Consider the following 22,738-nt stretch of genomic DNA (forward strand, 5'->3'; position numbering starts at 1 on the left):
CCTGCGATGGAGGGGGAGGTCGGGCTCAGCGTCCCGGACGTGTAGCGCTTTACCGCCATTTCCCCAGCGGGCTGGCGGCTCTGTGCAGGCAGGGGGGCGCCTGTGGTGTCACTGCAGCCACACTGGGCACGGCTGGTGCATCTAGCCGGGGTGCCTGCCGGTGCTGGGCTCTGATGGCTTCCAGAGCGGGGCGGGAGGGGTGCACGCGTGGTCGTCCCCACGCCCCTCCCGCGGGGTCCCCCACCCGCCCGGACTCGGGGGGCTCCCGTCACGCCCCTTCTGCAGAGTTCCCCACCCCGTGGGGACCTGGGACTTTGCTACTGCTCTGAGTCCCCAGGGCAAGGGCTGGCAGGAGACCCTGCCGAGAGGCGGAGGGATGAGCAGGGCAACCCGGGAGGGGTCCTGCCTGCCCCCAGTGGGGTTAAGGGTCCTCCCTTGCGCCCTGCCCACACGCCGGGCGGCCCGGAGTGATGAGTCCGAGCCGGGTGCCGCGTGCAGCTGACAGGGCCTCAGATGCCCTTTCAGGCCTTTGGAGGGAGGAAAAGCTCGTTTTAGTTTGCTCATGGGTTGGCAGGAGGGGTGACCTCAGGCAGTTTATGAAGCAGCAGTAAACCCTGACTGAGCCAGGAACCGGCTTCGGGAAGAGTCAGCGAATGGGTGGGAGCCACTGGTGCTGGCCTGGATGAGGCTCCCTTGGGGCTGGTCTGTCTGCCGGGGTAGGTGGGTCTCCTGGCTGGGCTCTGACTCACCTTGGGGGCGGCGTGACCGGACTCAGTGGCTGGACTCGGAAGGGCGAGTGGCCACGCGGCGTCTGGGTCAGAGGCGCCATCCCCCAGCTGCCCATCCGAGGAGAACTGCCCTGGCTGGGGCCGGTATCCCTCCGCGGGGCTCTGGGAGGTCGGGGTCACCCCGCACGGCCAAGCTCTCTCACCGTGGAATCCTGTTTTCCGAAGACACACAGGTGTCTGGTGGGAAACATACTGGGAAGTATTGGGCAGCACTGGTCATTGTCAGAGGAAGTAAGAGAGGATCCGTGGTAGGCGGCTGAGGGAGCGGCATCTAGCCCTCTCTGCAGACCCAGGGGGGATCTGCGACAGACTGAGTGTTCCCGCTGCCCCCCGCCCAATTGATGTGGTCAAGCCCCAACCCCCAAGGCCACTGTATCTGGAGACGGGCCTTTACGGAGGTAATCAAGGTCAGAAAAGGCCATCAGGGTGGGGCCCGGATCTTAGATTCGTGTCCTAAGGAGAGACCAGTCTCTCTCTCTCTCTGTCTTCCCTCCCTCCCTGCCACAGGAGCTCACAGCAGGAAGGTGGCCATCCACAAGCCAGGAGGAGAGCTCTCAGCAGAAAATGAATCGGTTGGGGCCCCGATCTTGGATTTCCAGCCTCCAGAACCGTGAGAATAAATTGGCTGTTGAAGCTGCCCAGTCTGTGCGGTGCTGTTGTGGCCGCCTGGGCAGGACGGGGCGCCGATGCCCAAGGGCTCAGCGGTGCTAATGCGGCGTGATCAGTGGCTCCGGTGGAGCGGATGTAACACGGAGGCCTCGAGTGGCAGCCAGCGGAGATCAGAGCTGGAGAATGTTCTGATTTCTGGAAACATCCAGAAGGAAAAACGAGTGGCATTTTCCCCCTGGAACCTGGGTATGTTCCCCGTCACAGAGATCTGGGGCTTTGGGGATTGACCCTGTCTCCAGTTCACTTGGGAGCCCAGGGGTCCCTGGTATCTGAGTAGGACTTCATAGGTTGCAGCACGATCGCCGAAGGGGCAGTCGTTCAAGCTTCCTCAGCAGGGCAGGTCCTCCGCCCAGAAGTGCCACCGCGGTTTGAGCGCCTCGTGGTGCGGTGCGACCTGGATGCCACACACCGTTACCACCCCCTCGGCAGCCTGAATCGGCACGCACCGATGGCCTCACCGGTCCTGGGGGAGGGGTCTGGGCACGGCTGGGTCCTCCGCTACCGCCAAGGAGTCGGCAGGGCCGGGCTCCGGTCTGAAGGCTCGGCTGGGGAAGGGACCAGCTCGCGCGGCTGCCGGGAGCCCCGGGGTCCCTGAGGGTTGTCACAGGAAGGTTTCAGCTTCTTGCCGGCTGTCACCAGAGGCCGCCTTTCATCCCTTGCTGGTTGTTCCAAAGCCACCCCCACGTCTCCAGCTATTTGCGAAGACGGCCCCCACTTCTGGGTACCAACCCCCCCTCCCTTAGCTGGGGGGGGGGCACGGCAGTATTACCACGGTCTTAGTGGCTTAGAACCATACCCATCTATCACCTCACAGTCTCTGTGGGTTGGGAGTCTGGACAGGGCACAGCTGGTCCTCTGCTCAGGGGTCTCCAAGGCGGCCACCCAGGTGCCTGCTGAGTCTGGGGTCTCATCTGGAGGCTCGACGGGGGAGGGCTGTTGGCAGGACTCAGTCCCTTGTGGCGTGGGACGGAGAGGTTCCATTTCCTGCAGGCTGCCGGCTGGAGGCCAGTCTCAGCGCCCAGGTGGTGTTAGCCAAAGGCCGCCTGGAATTCATCGCCTCCCCACCTTCTTCGGCCAAGCCAGCCAGAGACAGAGAGACAGGACAGTCCTACGTAACCTGGCCACGGAAGGGACGCGCCCTCACCTTTGCCACAGTCTCTTGGTTAAAAGCCACTCGTGGGTCTCGCCCACACTCAGGGAGGGGCTTATCCAAGGGCATCCGTTCTAGAAGGTGCGAGATTGGGGGCCATCCTAAACTCGTGCTCCACAGGGAGCGCTCACTCGCAAACTGGCTACTCTGGTTTCGGCCCTCAGATCCATCCTGCCCCGTGGTCTGGAGGGTCCGGAGAGCCCAGCTCTAGGGGCCACCTGTTGGGTGTGGCTGGTGGGAAGCGTTGGCAGGAGATCAAGGAAGAAGAGAGGGAGGTGGCCCTCATTTCTCCCGCCCCCACCCTGCTGCCGCGTCCTGGCGCCTTTTAGGGCTGCCGCTCGTCCGGAGGCCCCTCCTCACGCCCCCAAACTCCAGGGCTCTGGTCCCGATGCTCCCGCCAGCCCTTGGCTCCGGCAGATCCGGAGATGGCAAAGGCTTCCCTCTGCAGTCACCGGCCTCAAGCTCTTTCATCTGGGCCCTGGGGTTTCATCATCTGTGTCCCGCCCTGACCAGCCCGCCTCCTTCCAACTCTGGCCATCGTGTCCGGGGTGGCCCACACTGGAAAGTTCTCGCCCGGAGCGCGCTAGCCGTCTTCGGTTTTTGCGGCTCTCACCTCTCCTCTCGTAGAAGGTTGCACTTCTGCCCCTTCGGCCACAGAGGTGGGACTGAAATTAAATAATGGTCTGGGGGGTGTCTTTTCAACTTAACACTGAGCTCCCTGAGGCAATGACCTGTGCTTCCTCTGAGCCCGGCTCGGGGCCCCGCGCACGGCGGGCTTGCGGATACCTTCCGAGGCTCGAGAGACTGCCTTTCCTCACCTCTCACGAGAGGGAAACTGAGGCTCCCGGGGGAAAGACAGCCGGCCAAGTCTGCACAGCAAAGGGCAGTGGGCTTGGGGCTGCTGCCCGACGTCCGACTCAGCATTGCCGCCCCAGGTGGCCCAGAGGAAGACGGAGGAAGAGGCCAAAGAACAGGGGCACGTGGCCCCGGGGACAGGGACAGCGGGCCCGGGTGGGGCTGGTGCGGCAGGGGAAGATGCCCACACACACACACACACACGAGCCCTCGCCCTTGGCTTCTGCAGGGAATTTCCTTCTCTGTCATGGAGGCGGAGACTGGCATCCTGAAATTTAAATCAAGTTCATTTTACATGCCAGTGAGTCATATGCAGCCCCTGGAACTTCCGGTCTCCCTCCCCAGGGACCTCATGAGCTGGTGCAGCCCTGGCCTGATCCTGGGCCCGAGGAGAAGGCAGGGCTCACCCTCCAAAGCAGTACCTGCCGAGGACCCAGCAGGCCCCAGGCCCCCCGAGGGCGCGACCTTGGGTTCACCGGGATGGAGGCCAGGGACGAACACTTCCTTCCGGAGCTGGGCCTTGTCGGGTGGGACGATGGCAAACGTCCCACTTCCCAGCTGCTAAGGGTCAGCCAATGCTGCGGTTTCTGTGTCTGTCAGAGGGGAACAAAGTTCCGGTTCTGTGTGGCTCACCGGATGGTAAGAAACGGCGGTGGTGGGATGGCGTCCGGAGGCTCCACGAGGTGAGGGGGAGGGGCCCGTACCCACAGGTAGGATCGACGCGCCATGTGGCCCCGGGGCCCCGGGGCCGGGTGCCCTGCTGGTGGCCCCGCGGGACACCGTTTGGCCTTGCCTGTTAAACCTGAACACACCCACGTGTTCTGACCTGGCGGCACCTCTCCTCGGGGGGTGCACGCGTGCGCCCCAAGAGATGTCCACAGACACGCTCGCACGATGCCGAGGCGGCCCGGCCCGGGGAAACAGCCCCCCTGTCCCTCGGCAGGAGGATGGGCAGGCAGACCGTGGCGTGCCCGCATCAGCGAGACACAGCAACGAAAATAAATGATCTTCAGCGACGGAGAGGCCCCACGGACGTCCAGCGTGAGGCACAGGGGAGCCTAGACTCCAGGAGGACACGAGGAGCCGGTGCTGTTCCCACGCGGCTGGAGATGTGGCCACACGGGGCCGTGGGGTCCGGGGGTGCACGCGGAGCGGGGGGTGGGAGGTAAGCGGCCCACGCGCGCAGAACCGAGGCCGGGGCCACCCTGGGGAGACCGCCGGCACGTGTCGGGGGAACACGGCGGTTTCAGAACGACGGGTAGGGTTTTACTTCTTAATCTGGGCGGTGGGCACGGGAATGCGGATGTCGTTATCTGCTGTGACACGAGACACGCCTCTGTCTCAGAAGCTTCTGCCGGTCTGGTACACGGGGAACAAGTACAGAACGGTCTCCCAGGAGCCCAGACACTTCCCAAGACGCCTTTGCGCCTGGTCGCGGGGTGGGAGGGGGGCCTGTGGCCGAGGTCAGGCCAAGGGAATGTGGGCGATGCACGTACACAGGCCGCCTGGGCCCCAGTCTGTAGACCCTCCCACGCAACCCTCCCTTCCTTCACTAACTGGACACTGATGCCCACGGTGCCTCTGGGAAACCACAGGTCCAGGACGGCAGAGCCCCTGTCTGCCCTGAACAACTACCCCGCCTGGAATCTAGGCCACCTGCCCCCGTGATCATTGGCTGTTACAGGAACAAGCAGCAGACTTATTTTCTCAAGCCACTGAGATCTGGGCTTTATGTATGACAACAGGGGTCACAAACTACGGCCTGGGGGCCACACCGGGCCTGTCACCTGCTTGTGCGTCGACCCGAGCTAAGAACGGCTTTTACGTTTTTCCGGGACTACAGTTTAATTAGTTACATACCCGCCTACCTAACATCTTCCTTTTCGCCTCTTGGCTCATACAGCTCAAGAAACTTCCTCTCTGGTTCGTCAAGGAAAAGTCTGTGACGTCCAGCATGATGGTCTCAGGCAGGGTCCCTCAAAAGCAGCCTCTGAGACCTGGATTCGAGTGCAACCGGTTTGTTCACCTGGGGGCGACCCCAGGAAGCCTCGAGAGGGAAGTGGGGACGTCTATCAAGCGGGTTACCGCCGTGAGACACTGGGGCGCAGGCCGCGGGGGGACATGAGCTGACGACGCGGCAGGCATCTCAGAGCGTCCCGCGTGGGCGGCGAGGAAGCCGGGCATCACCCACCACTCCCATCGGGCGCTGGCTGAGGCCGCCTCTGGGCCGTCAGCCGCCTGGTACGTTCGGTCCTCCCCGTGCTACGGGCTGGGCTTGACGCTGCTAAGGAAGCCAGGAGAAAATCCAAGAGTGTCGGGTCAGAGGGGGCCTTGGGGACAGATGGCACTGGCGAGAGCTACCTTAACAGATACGCCTCTGCTTGACAGATGAGGATACAGGCTTACAAGGTTAAGACATACGCTCAAGGTTGTCAAGGCAGAAAGAGGCCAACAGCGAGGCCAGCCGATTGCCACTCGGGCCTCGGCCCCCGTGCCCTCTGGCCCTGTCCCGGCTCCTCTTGCCGCGCCAGGGACCAGCGGTCCCAAGGCGCATCTGTGGCTCTGGCACCAGAGATCACATCAGGGGCTGGCCCAGTGCTTCGGCTCCTTCAAAGCTGAGACACGTATCATCGCTTCGGGATTACAATTCACTGGCCTAAGACTTTATTAAAACTCTGCTCAGACCCAGGGCCCAGAGCCTAATCAGTCCCAGATGCTCAGGGGAGGCCTTCAGATGTGGATTTTCCACGGAAGGCCGGGGTGATTTCAGCGCCGCACCAAAGCTGGGCCGGTATGGTGGGTGTGAGGGTCACATTCCCACACACTCCTCGGTTCTGGAATTAACTTCTCAGTCCGTGGTCCTGTGGGCTGGAGAGTTTATCCAGGGATAATAACCATGGACTCATGAAATCATAGGATTCCTGGGGCTGGGTGGGGCCACCAAGCACCCTCTGCCCCACCTCCTCAGTGGACAGAGGGAGACAGTGGCGGCCCAGGGAGGGGACGGCATGACAGTCTCAAAGCAGCTTCGTGGTAGAGTTGAGACGTATCCGCCACGGGGAGCCATCCCAACAACCACCGCTCCTGATGCCCCCTTCAGGGCCTCTGGCCCCCTCTCTAGGTCGCAGAGGTTGGGAGGAGCCCAGGGCTGCCATGTGCGTGGGGGGCAGGGCTCCTGGGTGGAGGGAGGGGCTGGGTCTGGGTGAGTGCTCCTGGGGACATGAGAAGGACCAATGCGGCGGCCCTGTTCTGCCTCGGAGCACACCTCTTAGGTACCAGGACATGAATTTGTCCACGGCTGGGTCTTCCTTCTCTGCCCGCCCGGGCCTGGCCTCTGCCACCTTCTGGAAGGTTCCCTCCAGGACTGCCTCTCTGCCTGCTCCTTCAAAACAGCTTTTTCTCTGCAGAGTGCCTGCTCACTGGCGACAACTCAAACAGTAATGCCAAGGTCACGACGGAGGGAAAACGGCCCCGACCTGACTACCCCAGAGAAAGCTCCGCCTGGACAGCCGGGCCTGAACGAGCCACGGCCGTGGGCCCACCAGCGGTTGGACCGCCAAGTGGCTCCCCGCGGCAGGGGGTCTCGCCCTCCCCGCAGGCCGGAACTGGGCCACGTGCAGGAGTGGGCTGGAGTGTCCCCCGTCCGGCCCTCTGTGTGCGGGCCCCGGCGCCTGGAGCACCTCCCGGTCTGGGTTCGAGCCGCAGCCGTGGGCCCCGACGGGCTCTGCGGAGCAGGCATCAGCGCGGGGGGGGGGGGGGGGGGGGAGCACCCTTCCTCTGCGAGGAGGGGTGAGGGGCAGGGCCGAAGGGGGGGCGTTCCTAGCTGTCCTAGCCCGGCGCCTCCGAGCACCCCCAACGTGCTGCGGCGCCACCAACGCGGCAAGCTGTCTTCTCCGGAGCGCTGCGGGCGGCTTCGATGCATCCGCGAGCCCGGCTGGGGGTGTGCGTCTCGCTCGCTGCCACCCGATGCCTGTCTCAGGACACGCTGACCTCCGGGAAGGCCACCCCCTGCTCTGCACCTCCCCACGGGGCACCCGGCAGCTCTCCCGCTTTGTCTCCGGGCTTCAGTCACCGCGGGCGGGGGCTGCCGCACGACACCCCCGCCGCCCCGGGCAGCCCCCAGCGGGCATGGCGGCGCCCGCGCCTTAGACCACCTCGACCCGGAAGTGCTTCGCAGCACTTCCCTTTACCTTCCACTGGCGAGGCCTGGTCACGTGGGGGCGCGCGGCCGCAAGGGAGGGTGGGAAACGGCCCGGCCCAGCGCCGTGGCTTCCAGCCACGGCTCTGGGCGGCACCCAGGGACTCGGGCGCTCCCTGGGCCGCTGGGCGATGCCACCGCAGGCCCCTGGCCTCCGCGCCCCCAGGGCCGGGAGCACCTCCCTGGGGGGACCTGAGTCCCCCGGCGTTTTGTGCTGATGTTATGGTCACCTGATCGGAATTGAGGACACCTGCGGTCCGCCTTCCATCCCGGTGCCAGACGAGGGGCGGCGGGACACCTGGCCACGTGCCAGTGTGACTCTTGGCCCGACCGAGGGTGAGCCCCGCTCCACAACCCCCCCCCCCCCCTCCCCGCCGCCTCCCCTCAGCAGCTGCCTCTCCTGCGTTTTGTTTCCGCGGGATCGGGGAAGCAGAGGCATCTGTCTGGCCGACGCGGGAGGAAATGCCCCAAGAGGGGGCGGATTCTGAGCATCTGTGTCACCATCCACAGGCCCGTGGCCGACCTGGCTGACTGGCCACTGAGGCCAGAGGAGCCTCAGAGTCGTTGTAAACCTAACGCCTTAGGTGAAAATCAGTAAGGGCCAACCAAATGAGAACAGCAAAGGCCGCTTACTCGCGGCTGGCGGTAGGGGCGGGGGGGGGGGGGGGGGGGGTCAGGTATCATTACTTTCATTCTGGCAGGGACCCGGAGGCAGGCAGAGGGCCAGGAAAACTTTCTAGAGGAGCAAAGGGAAGGCACGGGGAGGCTGTAGGTGGGCTAGCCAGAAGCGGCATCCTCTGGGGTTGCTCAGGCGTGCGTACTTGATTTTCTCTGGTGGGTCCTAAGTTGGAAGCGAGGGCAGAAATGAAGGAAGCGACCAGGTAGTCATCAAGTCCATGCTGGGCCTGTTGTCGCAGGGCGTGTTTGCTGTCCTGAGTTGTTGCTGGAGATGGTAAGACTTCCTGCAGCTGATCTGCCTCGGGTGGCCTTCCTGGGCTGGTTACTCTAGACCGTGGATGGTTTCGTGGCTAGCCGTGGGGTGGACATTGTGGGGGGTGGGGTGGGGTGGATATAAGGACACACCATAGAGTCCTGCTGTCGATGTGCTGATAGTCCGGCTGTGAAGAGGTGACTGAGCCCTGCACGCAGGGAACCCGCTCTATCCTAGTGTGACCCTTCCCGAAGGAAATAAGGTGTCGAGAGAACATCCCATGGTGAAAGTTGAGGGGGCAATATGACGATGAGAAGACCCCAGTCTCTCGAGCCATCAGCCTGGGTTCAAATCAAACCCTGCTGCCTCCCGGCAGGTGGGCTCTTGGATCCTGTGTTCCCCGTGGAAGGTGGGCGGTGCCCCCGACTTGCATGTTTGGGGGCGGGGCTTATAGGAGATCAGTGATCTGAAGAACATAGCGTATGGTAGGTGCTGGGATCGGTTTCCTACTATTGATAACCGGTTTTCCTACTTGGGGTTCCAGAATCTCGGCTGTAACAGCTAGGGGGTGTGTGCAGCTGCTGTTAGGTACTGGTGCCTGACACCACCAGCAAGGAGCCATCCTCTCGGGATTTCAGGGAGGCTAGCAAAGTTGCAAGTGGCCGAGCCCATTCTTTAGCACGAAACCTGGGGAGGACACGGTGAAGTCAGCGTAGACGTGGCGACAGCCAGCATGTACAAGAGACAGCCAGCGGGGACCTGAGAGTAAACGTCAGCTCCTTCTCACCAAGGGATTTTGGGCTCCGCTGGCCAATGTTGTGGAGGACAGGCCTCTGCTCTGGGTCCTCCTCTTCCACATGAGTGGTCCTGAGGGAACAGTTCGGGGATCAGTCGGCCTGTGCCCAGATCCCGACTCCGGCACCTGGGATCCTGGACAAGTTACTGACCCTCCGGAACCTCCCGTTTGTGAAATCGGGGCGATGCCTGTTGCCTACCCTGTTGGGTCGCTGGGAGGAATCCACGAGCGAATAGGGGAGCAGCACATAGCCTGGGACCCGGCCAGGGTGGCCGCTCGGCAAGGATGCCCCGGGATCGGATCGTAAGGACAGGGAAGAGTCTGCCTTGTTACTGTGTTTCTGCGAGTGTGGAGCTGCCTGGCCGGGTCTGGCCTGTGTGGGCCAGGGAGGTGGGCTCTTTGACCTTATCTCAGTCAAGACTCGCTGGCAGAATCTCCCAGGAGAGCATCCGTGTCTCGTTGCCTCCTCCAGGAAGCATTGCCGAAATAGCGGTTGCCTCTTCGGCCTGGATTCTTCTCGCTTGCAGGCTTCGTCCCTGGGTCTGTGTTCCCTCCGTGGATGAAGAAGGGGCTTCGTTATATTCTGAGCTGACAACAGGCTCCTGTGGCCAGAAATACGGCCCCCCGGGCAGCAACCACAAGGGCTGACATTTACAGGGCCCAGAGCCTGGTGTATGGCAGGTATGCAACAGAGTCATTCACAAACACCGTGTGCCTAGGATGTGGTAGCCAGCGAAAATGTCGAGTCCACAAGATAAGAGTGTTTTGTTGTTGTTGTTGTTTTCCCATTGATAGTTGAGGGAGCGGGGGAGTCAGCGATTGACCGTGGGCCACGGAGCAGAGCGGGAGCCCGGGGAAACCCACCTAACTGCTCAGATGCCCTGAGTAATTTTGTGGCAGCCGGTTCGCCCTCCCGATGACTGAGCCGGAGGACGGATCATTGCTAACTGTAAAATTCTGCACAGGCCCTCAGAGTCAGGGAAGTGGGTGTCATGGAAGGTGGCGGAGAAGGTGGAGTTTCTCGAAAGGCTGATTGAGGTCTTCCCGCCTGGCCGCGTCAGAGATGCTCCTGGGGCCCGGGCGCACGAGGCTGAGAGCCCAGAGGTCTGGGCCCCGACCGAAGCCCCCAACCGGTCAGGGAAGAGACGGCTGTCTGCAGCCCTCCGGCGAAGGCCTGTGGGGCCAGGGAGCCCAGATCTGCCCCTGAGGAATTTCACCAGGAGCGTCGGCAGCGCATGAGTTTCAGGAGAGCCTGCTCACGCCCTGCCCGGCATCTGCTACAGATTACGGATCAGTGAGTTCACCCCCGAGGCCCCTAGCTTTGCTGGTTTGCGTGTTAGTGGACAGGATTAAGGCGAGTTCCAGGGTTTTATGCAATCCTTCAGATAAGAAGTCCAGTTGGGGTTTTGAGCAGAATTCTTTGTGCTCCGAACGAAGCATTCCTGAGAGTCCCGAGTCACGGTGAAGCCCGGGCTTCCCGTGCGTGCTGCGTGCCACGGCCGGGTGGGGCGCTGGCGGAGGAACCAGGCGCCCAGCCGGGATGGCATTTCACTCACTCGCTCGTTCGTTCGTTCGTTCATTCATTCGTTCACTCACTGAGCAGATGGCCACTGGGTTCTTGCTCTGGGCCGGTACCTTGCTCGGTGCTGAGTACGAAACCCCCCACCTGTCACCGTCCCAGAGGAGCGGGCCGAGCGTGTAGAGGAGAAGAGAGATTTAGCCAATTGCTAAGTGTAATTGCCAAGGGGACAGGTGCCGAGTGGCAGGTGCCCGGTACCATTGGAAGAAGTAACGGGGCCAGAACTTGTCTCGGGGGCCAGAGGGGGCTTCCCGGAGGAAGTGGAGTTGGAGTCAGCTTTTGACGGGTCAGTAGAAGCTCGTGACGTGAAGGACCAGGGTCACACAGCCTTCCAGGGAGAAGGGGGTCCGTGCCTGGTGATGGGCTGGCTCTAGGTTCGCTGGGAAGGTCTGGTGTGGAGCCTCTCCTTGGCACGTGAGCCAAATGTGCCGTGACCGGGGTTGCCACCCCATCGAGTGGTTAATTCTGGGAATCGAGGGGTGCCAACTAGTCACACTTTTCCTTCTCCTTTCCAGACACGGCCGCCACCTTCCTGTCGGGGACAGCCTGCAGAGTCCTTAGCTCGTCAAAGATTGGCTTTCCGACGAAGCAGACCTCGAGACAAAGATTTGGATGTGAGTACTTTGCTTTGGAGGTGATCCTGGGACTGAGCGTGAGGCGGGCGGGCGTAGGAGGCGGACGGAGCTCAGCCTGCTGGGCGCTCTCTGCTGGGTGCTTGGTAACACGGGGGACTTAGCCCTTCCCGTCCCGTACCAGCTGGGGGTCATTCCGGCGGCTTTCTGTCCTCCATACTCATGGACAGAGCAGCCCCCACAGCAGAGGAAGGCCCGCAGGAGGCAGGGGTCCTTATGGGACTGGGTACAGGCCGCCTCGGGCACGCAGGCAGGGCTCCAGCCTGGTGCAGTGCGCCCCTCAAAGCCCCCGAAGCCTCTCGTTGAGCCCATCTTGTCCTGTCCTCCGTCCGCTGGCCCCCACGACAAGACAGCAGCACCCCGTAATTCTGAAAGCTGCTGGACAAACTGCTACCCCCCGGGCCGCCCGCACGGGCGCTTCTGCGGGCCGGCCTGCTGTGCGGGGGGTGGGGGGAGGGTGGCGCGGGCTCCATGCTGCGGGCTCTGCCTTTCTGCTCGCTCTGCCCCGGCCGGGCCCTGGCTGCCGTGATTGTCCATTTACCCTGATCCCTGGGACCCAGGGCCTCGCCTCCCTGCACACCGCGCCCCCCTCAACCTGCTGGTCACAGAGCAGCAGCCCCGGCCTCTCGTGGAGAGTGGGGGCGGGGGGTGGGCAGGGGGGACGCAGAAGCCACTTTCTGTGCGTGCCGGTCCGCTGCGGTGAGGAGCCCTCGGGACCAGGCACTGGGCTGTAGCACTGGGTTCGGTGGGGCTTTTGTTAACCTTCTTTCCTGGGGACCAGGGCCTCTGATCCCACGGAATGCAACGTTGTGGGGCCGGGAGCCCGAGTCCCTGAGCGGACCCTGGGGCCGAGGCGAGAAGGACCGTCTGACCTCCGTGCCCTCGTTCCTGGGCCCGTGTTTCCGCTTCCTGGATTAGAGCACTGCCTGATGGACAAAAATATCTGCTATACCTCGGAGGACGGAGGTTCGGAATAGGTATCGAATGGTTTCCTGTCTTTTATCTGATGTATTTTTTAAACCGGGTTGAAGTTCACGTAGCATACGGTTACGCGTTTTAAAGCGAGCGGGTCAGTGGCGCTTAGCGTGTTCGTGGTGTTGTGTGACGGCCACGCCTTGTCCCGAAACACGCCCCTCCCACTCCCAGAAGAGCCCCTGGAGCCACCACACCGCCGCGCCCATCCCTCCTCCCAGCTCCAGTCTGCTTTCTGTCTCTGTGGGTTTAGCGTATGCCCATACCGTATGTGTGCGGGGGTGTGCAACGTGTGGTCTCTCGTGCCTGGCTTCTTTCCCTCGAGGTCCATCCACGTCGTGGAATGCACCGGAACCTCATGCCCTTTTAAGGACAAACACTGCTCTGTTGTTGATGGAGCACATCTGTTCATCCGTCCGTCCGTCGCCGGACACTCGGGCCATCTCCCCTTTTGGGTCTCACGCGCTGTCTCTCCAGGGACGGCGTCCTACCTCCACACAGGTCATGGCCAAGCCCAGGCATTGAGGAGCCTTTCTCTCAGGCTGGTAGGTTTGTTTGAGGTGGACGTGTGTAGGAGACGGGACCAGCAGGTCCCAGGGTCCCGGTCCTTTGGTCACCCCTTCCCTGTCATGGGGGTCTGTTGGCCTGAGGTGACATCTCGTGGGATTCTCTGTCGGCAGATGAGATACCCTGGGAGCCCTTGGCAAGTGTGGTTGGTGGAGGCCGTGGGGACGGGGAAGGCAGAGCTTGAACACTGATCGGTACGGGATGGTAGATCGCCCCCCAGGAGGGAAGGTCTGATGGGTTCTGACGTACTCACCTCAGCATCAGGATGCTGGTTGGCGGCTGGAGGGGCAGCACCCCGGCCAGGGCTTAGGGTCAGTCCCCGCCGCGCCCCCTGCGTAGAACCTCCAGCCTCACCGCCACCCAGCTCTGTTCGCGTGCTGCTTGCTCAAGGACAGTGGGGAACAGACGGGGGGCTGGCCCTCACTGTGCCGGTGTCCTATTCTCCTGGCCATGTTCACACCGGTGCCCCTCACAGGCCATCACGTGTAGGGGTGGGGGATGGTGAACAACCGTTCACACATCGGGAGCCCACCCGTCCCCAGGACCTCCTGGGGTCTGGCCTGATCCTGCCCTTGTGGGCTGTTCGCCCCTGCCTTGGAGTCGCCGTGTCCCCCAGCCCCCCAGCACTTCTGCCTTCCCATGAAGTTGATGACGTGTCCCTGTTGAAGCTCTGCCTCGTGGGACCACACCCGAGCGAGTGGGGCTGACGCGAGGTGGGTGCTGCGGTCCCACATGCGCCAGTGGAGGGCGGCCCGTGGGCGGGCTCACTGGGAAATTACATGTTAGGGGAACACGAACCGTGTGTGGAAAATGAAGGCGAGCGGCCCGGCCGCGGAGTAGATGGAGGAGACGCTTAACTACCACCGCGGTCGTGTCATTTGTTGAATGGTGCAAACCCACAACTATTTTTTTATTGTTTGGTAATGCTTTAAAAATTCTGCAGTAAACCCTTTCAGCAGCCGTGAGCAGAAAAAGCTGAAAGTCATGCTTCATAAAAGTACCGGATTGTTGTTTCTTTTTCTCAAGAGAGCGGACGGTGCACGTTTATTTGTACAAAACGGACGTCGGTGTTGACGTCCAACCCGGGGCAGCCGCGACAGAACCGAGGGCGCGGGGACCAGGGGCAGGGCCAGCCGGTCGCAGAGGTGGTCACCGAGGAGCCTGGAGTCGCCGGGGAGCGGGTGCGCTTCCCCAGGGTTCCGTGAGGCCTGTCGCTTTGCTCAGGTTTACTGTCTGTTCTGCTGAACGAACTAACTGTGCCCACGGTTGTAGCCCACGTCTTCTTGTGCACGGACCGTCGGCAGGCCTTTGCAAGCTGTCGAGTGTTCAGATGAGCGTCCCGGTAGTTTCCAGCAGGAAATCGGTTAAATTAATTTCAAAATCATTTTGATGTTTGTCATCCCGTCGATGGAGTCTAGATAAAGCAGCTGGAAGTTTACTCTGTCAAACGTGAAACGCACCTGACGTGCAGCCGCTTGAGCTGTAAATTGAGTCTTAAAAAACGCCTTCGATGCTGAAATGTTTTTGGTTTGGCAGGTGATTACAAGAAGACAAATTTTGGATGATCGCAGCTCTGTGATTAAAGACACAATATTTTGATCTTGTTAAGAAACCCATCATCCCTGGGAACTCCGGTGGCTCACACCATGTTCCTCATTGCGTGGAAACCAGCCTGGGATGTGGCCAATGGACCTAGAAGGTGTGCTTTTCAAAACGTGAGGAGATTTTTATGCACACACAGCAGGGCTGGACGACAGAACGGATTTCAAAGGTGCCGTGTCATTAAAAAACGCTTCGGCACGCCGCAGGTTCTCAGAGTTCAGAAACATTTGGCCGTCGAAGGACGGCCCGCGATGATTTCGGACATTTTTGGGAATGGGTCTGTAGATTGTGGCTGCGTTTCATGTAAGTTGGACGTTTTCAAATCGTCCCATTTGTCCGACGGAGGACCACAGCACTCGAGCTTTTGAATCCCTCGGGTTGTACCGATTGAGAGTAAAGTTCACAAAGTTGAACCGAACGGCCGTGGAGCCATGGGGAAGCCAGGGAGGAGACGGAACAAACTGAACTCGGGGGGGTCGGAGAATACGCAAGGTCTAATTTCCAAACTGTGTAATTGTGCTTTGGAAGATCGTACTCGTGGGAAGAATGTTCTGATGGTGCCTTTAGGCCTGATTGGGTAGATTTATGTTTTGGAACGACGCGGAACGCTTTTGAGCTGGCTACTCAAAAGGATCGCGCACAGGGACGGCTTATTTGAGTTTTGCCTGTAACGTATTTGTTGCAGGATGAGACCTGAGCCTCTGGGGGGGCGGGGTAGAGACCTGAGGAGGGCGCCCAAGAGGGTATTTGTGCTGGAGTATTTACACATTCAAATAAAACAAAGACAAAAACTAACAAACAAGCGAGCCCAGGACTGTGCGTACTTTCCACGGAGCGGCCGCTCCTCTGAGCCCGTGGGGCATCCCGGGGTCTCTTAAGAGCGAGTCGTCTGAACTGAAGGCACTGTGGTCTATCGAGGGCCTCGCGAGCCCTCCAGAAATCCAAAGCCATGAATGTAAATTTGAAGGATTTGGCAGCAGCTTCATGAAAACAATAAAAAATAAGATGCAGTGAGAGAAATCCCAGTGGTCGGTAGGGGAGAGCCTCGGGCAAGGACACAGAGTGGAGGGTACGACAATGCAGCGAGAATAGTAAATACAAACTTGCGATTTTAATGCAGTTTTTTGTGTGTTTAGAAAGCGTTTTTGGGGCACAGTCGGTTCAGCGTCTGACTTCAGCTCGGAGCATGATCTTGCGGTCCGTGGGTTCGAGCCCCGCGTTGGGCTCCGTGCTGACAACTCAGCTTCCGATTGATTCTGTGTCTCCCTCACTCTCCGCCCCTCCTCCGCTCACACCGTGTCTCTCTCTCAAAAATAAACAAATATTCAAAAAAAATGAAAAAAAAGAAAGCGTTTTCTCTTTGAAAATCGGTTTTGAACAGAACTATCTCACAGAGCCCCCGAGGTGACACATCCACCTTGTAGGTGAAGCGAGCCCCGTGAGCCTCACTGTTCACACTCTTCCGGGGCGTCCGCGCTGGGGGAGGAGTCGGGTGGCCCCAGCTGGGGACCAGGGAGAGGGAAAGCGTCTGGACTGTGGCCCCACCGTACGGGCGGGACCGTGGTGCCCACGCCCCAGAGGACGGCTCTGCCAGGAATAATCATGTGGCTTCTTCCTTTGCCCCAGCCGGACCGTCCCCTCCAGATGCAGATCCTGACACCCCACAGGGCTGGCTCCCATCACACTCCAGGGTCGCTATGGGACCCTGGGACAGCCCTGCACACCCAAGGCGGTGGCCGCTGGGTCTCCCCTTTCCTGGGCTCCAGCACCACCCCGTCACCTCCTTCCTCTGCGCCCAGACACGGGAGAAGGCAGTGAGCGAGCCTTAGGTTGTGGGAAACAGAGAGCCGGGCGCTCCAGCCAGCTGCGGGACCCGCTCGGAGTTTCTGGTGACTTCCGCCGAGTTTGGGCTGGCTTTGGCCCAGAGGGTTTCCTGGAGGGGCCTCAGGGGTGGGAAAGGGACGTGGGGAGAGGCCCAGCTCCGTCCGTCTTGCATGGGGGTGCTTGCAGAAGACTTTGCTCTCGGGAGGAGCCCTGGGCAGCCCGGAGGGGATGGGTGGGCAGCGGGTGGCCACGGGCCCGGACTCGGCCTGGCTTCTCTGCCTTTCGGACCTCAGAGCTTTCCCAGGCTCCCGCTGCTGCTGCCTGAGCTGGGGAGGCCACTTCGGGGTCGGGGGCCCTCAGGAGGTGCAGGGCTGCCTGGAGGAGGGCGGGAGGTGGGGACGTGGCATCTGTGGGAGGCCCAGCAGGGCTGACTCATCAGGAGCTGATGGCTGAGCAGAAAGGGCCCAGCTGTTCGCAGAGCCTTGGGGATATCCCTGTGTTATTGCAAACGGGGGCCGGGAGGGGGAAGGAAGGGGAGGGCTACTTACAGCAGGCATTCCTGCCTGGCCACCTCCCCGGGAGAGGCTGTCTCAGGCCGAGGGGCGGCCCGGGCCCGGGCCCGAGCCCGGGCATGGCCATCCCTGAGTCCGTCCACACTGCCGGCGCCCGGGGAGCGTGTGGCGACAGGAACCCTTCCGTGCCAAAGCCAGGAGAGTCCCGCGCACGCGGATGTTGGCCCCCTCGCTGGGGCTGCAGAGCTGGAGACCGTGCACTGTCCCTCCTGATCCAGTGGCCTGGGATGGGGAAACTGAGGCTCTCAGAACTCAAGTCACAGGCCCACGGCCCTGAAGTTGTCAGGACCAGAGCCTGGAGTTTTCTGAGTACTGGGCCAAGCAGTCCTGAGAGCTACAGGTCAGCCCTGGTGGCAGCGTTCCCTGCCCTCCCCTCCCCCCTCCCCCCCCCCCCCCCACCGCCCCTGCCGCCGACCTGCACACAGTTAGTGATGCTCTCCCTCCAGCCAGGTGCAGGCAGCCTCCAGAACCTTCTCCTGACACCTGGCAGGCACTTCCACCTGATCACAGTGGGTGGACTAGGTGACCTTTGGGCCAGACGAGGGCGTTCAGAGGCCCCAGTCCTTCAGGGCTGCAGGAAGCCACCTCCACGAGGAGTGGTCAAGGGCAGCCACAGACCCTAGCCGGCTCTTTCCTCGCCGAGCTGCTACCCAGGAGGCCCCCCAAAGCTGCCGCTCGTCCTCGCTCTCCGTCCCCCCTCCCTCCCCCTCTGTTCCTTCTTTCCCTGCTGGCGGCTGGGGACCCCGGGCTCTGTCCCCACCACCCATGGCCCCATGTCTCTGTCGCTCCTTGCTCGAGAGGACACTGGTCGCTGAGTGCAGGGCGCACCTTAATCCAGGGCGATCTCCTCTCGAGCCTTAACTAATGGCCTGTGCAAAGACCCTGTTTCCCAATAAGGTCACGTTCTAGGTCCCGCGGGGACCTGAATCTTGGGGGGACGCTACTCGACCTGCTCCCGAGGGAGCAAAGTCAGCCGTGCAGGCCTCTCAGCTCGTCCTCCGGCTCCCTGAATCACGGGTCTGTTAACCCTGCCCGTGTGGCAGTGCGCCTGGCTTTGTTAGTGCCACCACGCGGCGCTCTCGTTTGTGCAGTGTTGTCACCCACCACCTGTGCCCGCCTCGTCTTCTGGCCCCAGGCGCTTGCGCCCTGACGCGCGCAGGAATCTGCCTGGGATTCGCCCCCGAGGATTTCCTGCAGAGACGGGCCGATGGTGCTGAACTTTCTTGGTTTTTATCGCTCCAAAATGTCTTTATTTTGCCCCCGTTCCTGGAAAGCCTTTTAGCTGGGTATTTCCTTTCGGGGCGTTGAAGACGGACTGTCACGCCTTCTGGTTTTCGTTCCCGCGCTCCTCCCGGGAATGCCATCTGCCTCTTTGGCCGCCGCCCAGGGACTCCCCCTGTGGTCCCACTGAGACGCGGCCAGGTGTGGGCCGCTTTTCATCACTCCTGCTTGGGGCTCGCTGGGCTTTTCCGCGGGGGGCGGTTTCTGGCCGTTCTGTCTGCTCTGATGTTCTCGGATACCATCTCCGGGGGTGTCCCTCCTCATTCACCTCCCGCCTTCGGGAGGGATGGACGGACACGGACGGATGGGGCCACGGCACACCCCTGCTCTCGCCGACCTCTGACCTTCTCCAGCTCCCCGCCCCCTTGCCTGGCCCGGCTGCCCCCCCCCCCCGCCCCCACATCTGAGTATTCTCCAAGAGCGTGCCTTCGGCAGAACTGAACACACTCTGAACTTAACGATTCGAGAAATAATTTCCTTTTGATTATTTAAACGTAAAGGTTTACACTTTGAATTGCTAGCCGTCCCGTTGTTTTTACCGCAGCGATTTATCTTTGATAGGTTCCCGTTTGTGGTGGACATTTCAGTCTGGCTCTTATTTCTTCAAGCTTGATAGAAACACGGCTGTTCTGTGATGAGGGTCCGGTTCTTCTGGGGTCTGAGGTCTGCGGGTCTGCTTCTGCTCCTTCCTCTCCCGTGTCTCACTCGTCAGGGTCTGTCCCTCTTCACACTTGTGCCGAGGCCTGCTTGTGGCTGATACGCAATTGCGACGGGGTCCAGGAGGAGGGCATAGCCAGGGGGCGGGTTTGCGTTTGGTCCTTCTGGGTCCTGGCCGCACAGATCCAGGCCCACGTTGACCTTGGTTTTAGGGACGAGGCTCCTTCGAGTCACCAGACGTGGGTCTGTGCCGCACAGCCGGCTGTGGTCCCCATCTCCAGTGACGGCTGCACCGCCACCCCAGCTCCTGCTCTGCGCAGGGGACCCCCACGCACGGGCCCCTCGGTGGGAGGCCTGGGCCGGGGTCTCCGCCTTGCACGAGGCCACTGAGCCCCAGGTCCACGTGGCTTGGCCACAAGCTTCCAGTTAAGAGCTCTCAGACGCAGCTCCCGTCTCTGCGGGCTTGGCCCCCTTAGACCTCAGCCTCCTTATTCCTTCCCATGCTGTTACCAATTTGCTTTAAACAACTTTCTTCCGCGCTTTTGTTCCTCAGTGAGAGGTGGGCCTGCCCTCTGCCCAGAAAGCGAGTGAAGGCGGGTGTGTGTGTGTGTGTGGGGGGGGGGGCTCTCTGGCCCTCTGTCCTTGGCCTCCTGAGCCGACGGGCAGTGAGTCTGCCCAGCTCTGTTCGAAAACACATGCCCTCATCCCTGATCTCACTGGCACCTGCCGGCCCACGTCCAAGCTCACCTGCCCTCGCTGGCTCCCTCGGGGCTACTCTTGCCCCCTCTGACTGTCAGAGTTCTTTGGAAAGCACAGTCCGGTCGTACCCTGTGCTGCTGAAGGCCCCCCCTGGTTCCCACTGCATCAAGGATACAGCTAAGCTGTTGACCGCGTCTACAGGGTCTCGCGTGTCTGGCCTCTGGCCATCCCTCCGGCTGCCTCTCACCCCTGTCGCTCAGCGGCCTCCTTGCCATCCCACCCCGTGCCATGCTCACTGCCCCCTCGGGGCCCGGAAGGTTCCATCTTGCATCCCAGCCCCTTCTCAAACCTTACCTCCTTAAGAGAAGACTTTCCAGGGTAGTCTGTCGCCTCCGTCCTCTGGCGGCAACTGCTCTCGGCCCCTCTGCGTGCTGCTCGGGGTCACCTGGGGCACAGGTGGAACTCCGCGGTCTCTGCTGGAAGGGAGCGGGAGGCTGGGGACGGGGTGTGTGTCCAGACTTGGCGTTTGTGACTTCGCTCATACTATTCCCCTCGTTAAGAGAAAGTCGTAGTAGTATTTTTTCTTTTTGAGTTTGTACCTTTTGACCAGCCTCGGCCCTGTCTTTCGCCCATTCCCACCCTCTGCCTTCCGCAATTACCAGTCTGTCCTCTGGATCTATGGGTTTGGGTTTTGTTTTGTTTTTTGTTGTTTTACGTTTCATGTGTATATGAGATCATACAGTATTTGTCTTTTCCTGGCTGGCTTATTTCACTCAGAATAATGCCCTCAAGGTCCATCCAAGCTGTCACAGAGACAAGATTTCCTTCTTTTGTGGCCAAATAATATTCCATTTTCTATATTCGTCCATCCATCGATGGACACCTGGACTGTTTCTATGCCTTGGGTGTTGCAAATAATGCAGCAACTACGGGGTGCAGATGCCTTTCCGGGGTAGCGATTATCTCGTTTCCTTTGGATAAATGCCCAGAAGTGGAGTTTCTGGATCATAGGGTAGTTCCATCTTAAATTTTTTGAGGAACCTCCGTACTGTTTTCCACTGTGGCCGCACCATTCTGCGTTCCCGCCAACGGCGGACGAGGGTTCCCGTGTCTCCGCGTCCTTGCCGGCATCTGTCATTCCCTATGTGGTTGGTGCCAGCCATTCTGACAGGTGTGAGGTGGTATCTCAGTGTGGTTTTGATTTGCGTTTCCTGGATGATGAGCGATGTCGAGCATCTTGTCCTGTGTCGTCGGCCATCTGGAGGTCTTCCTTGGAGACCCGTCTGCTCAGTTGCTCTGTCCATTTCTTAATCGGATCGTTTTTTCTGCTGAGCTGTAGGAGTTCTTCATGTATTTGGGGTATTAGCCCCTTATCAGATAGGTGGCCGTTTTGTTCCCCGTGCGGAAGCGTCTTAGCGCGGGTCCCCCTTGCTTGTTTTTGCCTTTGTTGCCTTTGCTTTTGGTTTCAGATCCAATAATCCATCGCCAGGACGGATGTCGAGGAGCTTGCCCTCTGTGTTTTCTTCTAGGAATTTTATGGTCACAGGTCTTATCATTCGAGCCTCTAATCCGTTTTGAGTGAATTTTTGTGTCGTGCACGACAGGGGCCGCGTTTCGTTCTCTTACACGAGGCCTGTCCGCTTCCCCACAACCAGGTATCGAAGAGACCCCCCCCCCCCTCGGTGTGCATTCTTGGCTCCTGTGTCGTAGATGAAGTGACGACACGCGTGGGTTTATCTCTGGCTCTCTGTCCCGTTCCATTCACCTGTGTGTCTGCTGTTACGCCAATTTTGATCGCAGTGGTTTTGCGAGATAGTTTGACATCGGGGAGCATGATGCCTCCAGCTTCATTCTTTCTCGAGATTGCTTTGGCTGTTCAGTCTCTGCGGTGACTCCACACGAAGTTTAGGGTCGTCTGTTCCATTTCTGTGGAAAATGCCATTGGCATTTTGATAGGGATTGTGTTGCATCCGTAGTTTGCTTTGGGTGTCGTGGACATCTTGACATTATTAAGTTCTGGTCCATGAGTATGGAATATCTTTCCACTTGTGTCTCCTTCAATTTATGTCATCGATGTCAAGAAAAATAATTAAAAAAAAATTTAAAGATATTTATTGTATTTTAGAGAGAGAGAGAGAGAGAGACGAAGCATGAGTGGGGAAGGGGCAGAGAGGCTCTGAGCTGTCAGCACAGAGCCTGACACAGGGCTTGAACCCACGAACCACGAGATCACGACCTGAGCTGAAGTTGGATGCTTAACCGACTGAGCCCCCCAGGCGCCCCAAGAACAGTTATTTAGAGCTTAAAAGTCAGGGGGGGGAATGATCTTTTCTGTCATTCTGGGGCATTGTGTAACAGGTCCGTGTAAGGAATCTACTGATCTAGAGAAACTGCTTGATTTTGCCGTTTGCTATTAAGGACTCGCACCTTTTTTTTTTATTTTATTTATTTATTTTTTTTATTTTTAAATTTTTTTTTCAACGTTTTTATTTATTTTTGGGACAGAGAGAGACAAAGCATGAACGGGGGAGGGGCAGAGAGAGAGGGAGACACAGAATCGGAAGCAGGCTCCAGGCTCTGAGCCATCAGCCCAGAGCCCGACGCGGGGCTCGAACTCACGGACCGCGAGATCGTGACCTGGCCGAAGTCGGACGCTTAACCGACTGCGCCACCCAGGCGCCCCTAAGGACTCGCACCTTTGCAAAGTGATGTTAACTCCTAGATTTGTGTCTGGAGGAAAAGGTAGCCCCCAAGGTTATGGTTTCTGTTGCCTGTGGGACATTGTCTGCTTCATGAACCAGCTTTACTCTGTCACTGGTTCCTGTGTTAATGAGCTGATAAGTTGTGGATAAATACTCATTTTATTGCACCTTATTATTTTTTTTAATGTTTATTTATTCTGAGAGAGAGAGAGAGCGGGAGCATGCACGTGCCAGCAGGAGAGGGGCAGAGAGAGAGAGAGGGAG

The 22,738-nt window shown here is 60.0% G+C and overlaps 1 long non-coding RNA gene across 6 annotated transcripts; it reads left to right on the forward strand.

Moving 5' to 3' along the window:
* The first annotated feature begins 304 nt into the window (after positions 1 to 304).
* LOC123592402 lies at positions 305 to 16,860 on the forward strand. 6 transcript variants are annotated; one of them, XR_006709751.1, is made up of 7 exons: positions 305 to 4,627; positions 6,870 to 7,996; positions 9,915 to 10,681; positions 11,482 to 11,580; positions 12,380 to 12,575; positions 12,896 to 13,850; positions 14,164 to 16,860. It is a non-coding gene; the product is annotated as an uncharacterized LOC123592402 (long non-coding RNA). The 6 variants fall into 6 exon arrangements; XR_006709753.1 differs by lacking the exon at positions 6,870 to 7,996 and having other exon boundaries at positions 310 to 4,145; positions 4,406 to 4,627; positions 14,164 to 16,625; XR_006709752.1 differs by lacking the exon at positions 6,870 to 7,996 and having other exon boundaries at positions 310 to 4,101; positions 4,406 to 4,627; positions 14,164 to 16,625.
* The last annotated feature ends 5,878 nt before the right edge of the window (positions 16,861 to 22,738 follow it).

The sequence above is a fragment of the Leopardus geoffroyi genome, chromosome D4 (assembly GCF_018350155.1).
Source record: "Leopardus geoffroyi isolate Oge1 chromosome D4, O.geoffroyi_Oge1_pat1.0, whole genome shotgun sequence".
In the NCBI taxonomy this organism is placed as follows: Eukaryota; Metazoa; Chordata; class Mammalia; order Carnivora; family Felidae; genus Leopardus; species Leopardus geoffroyi.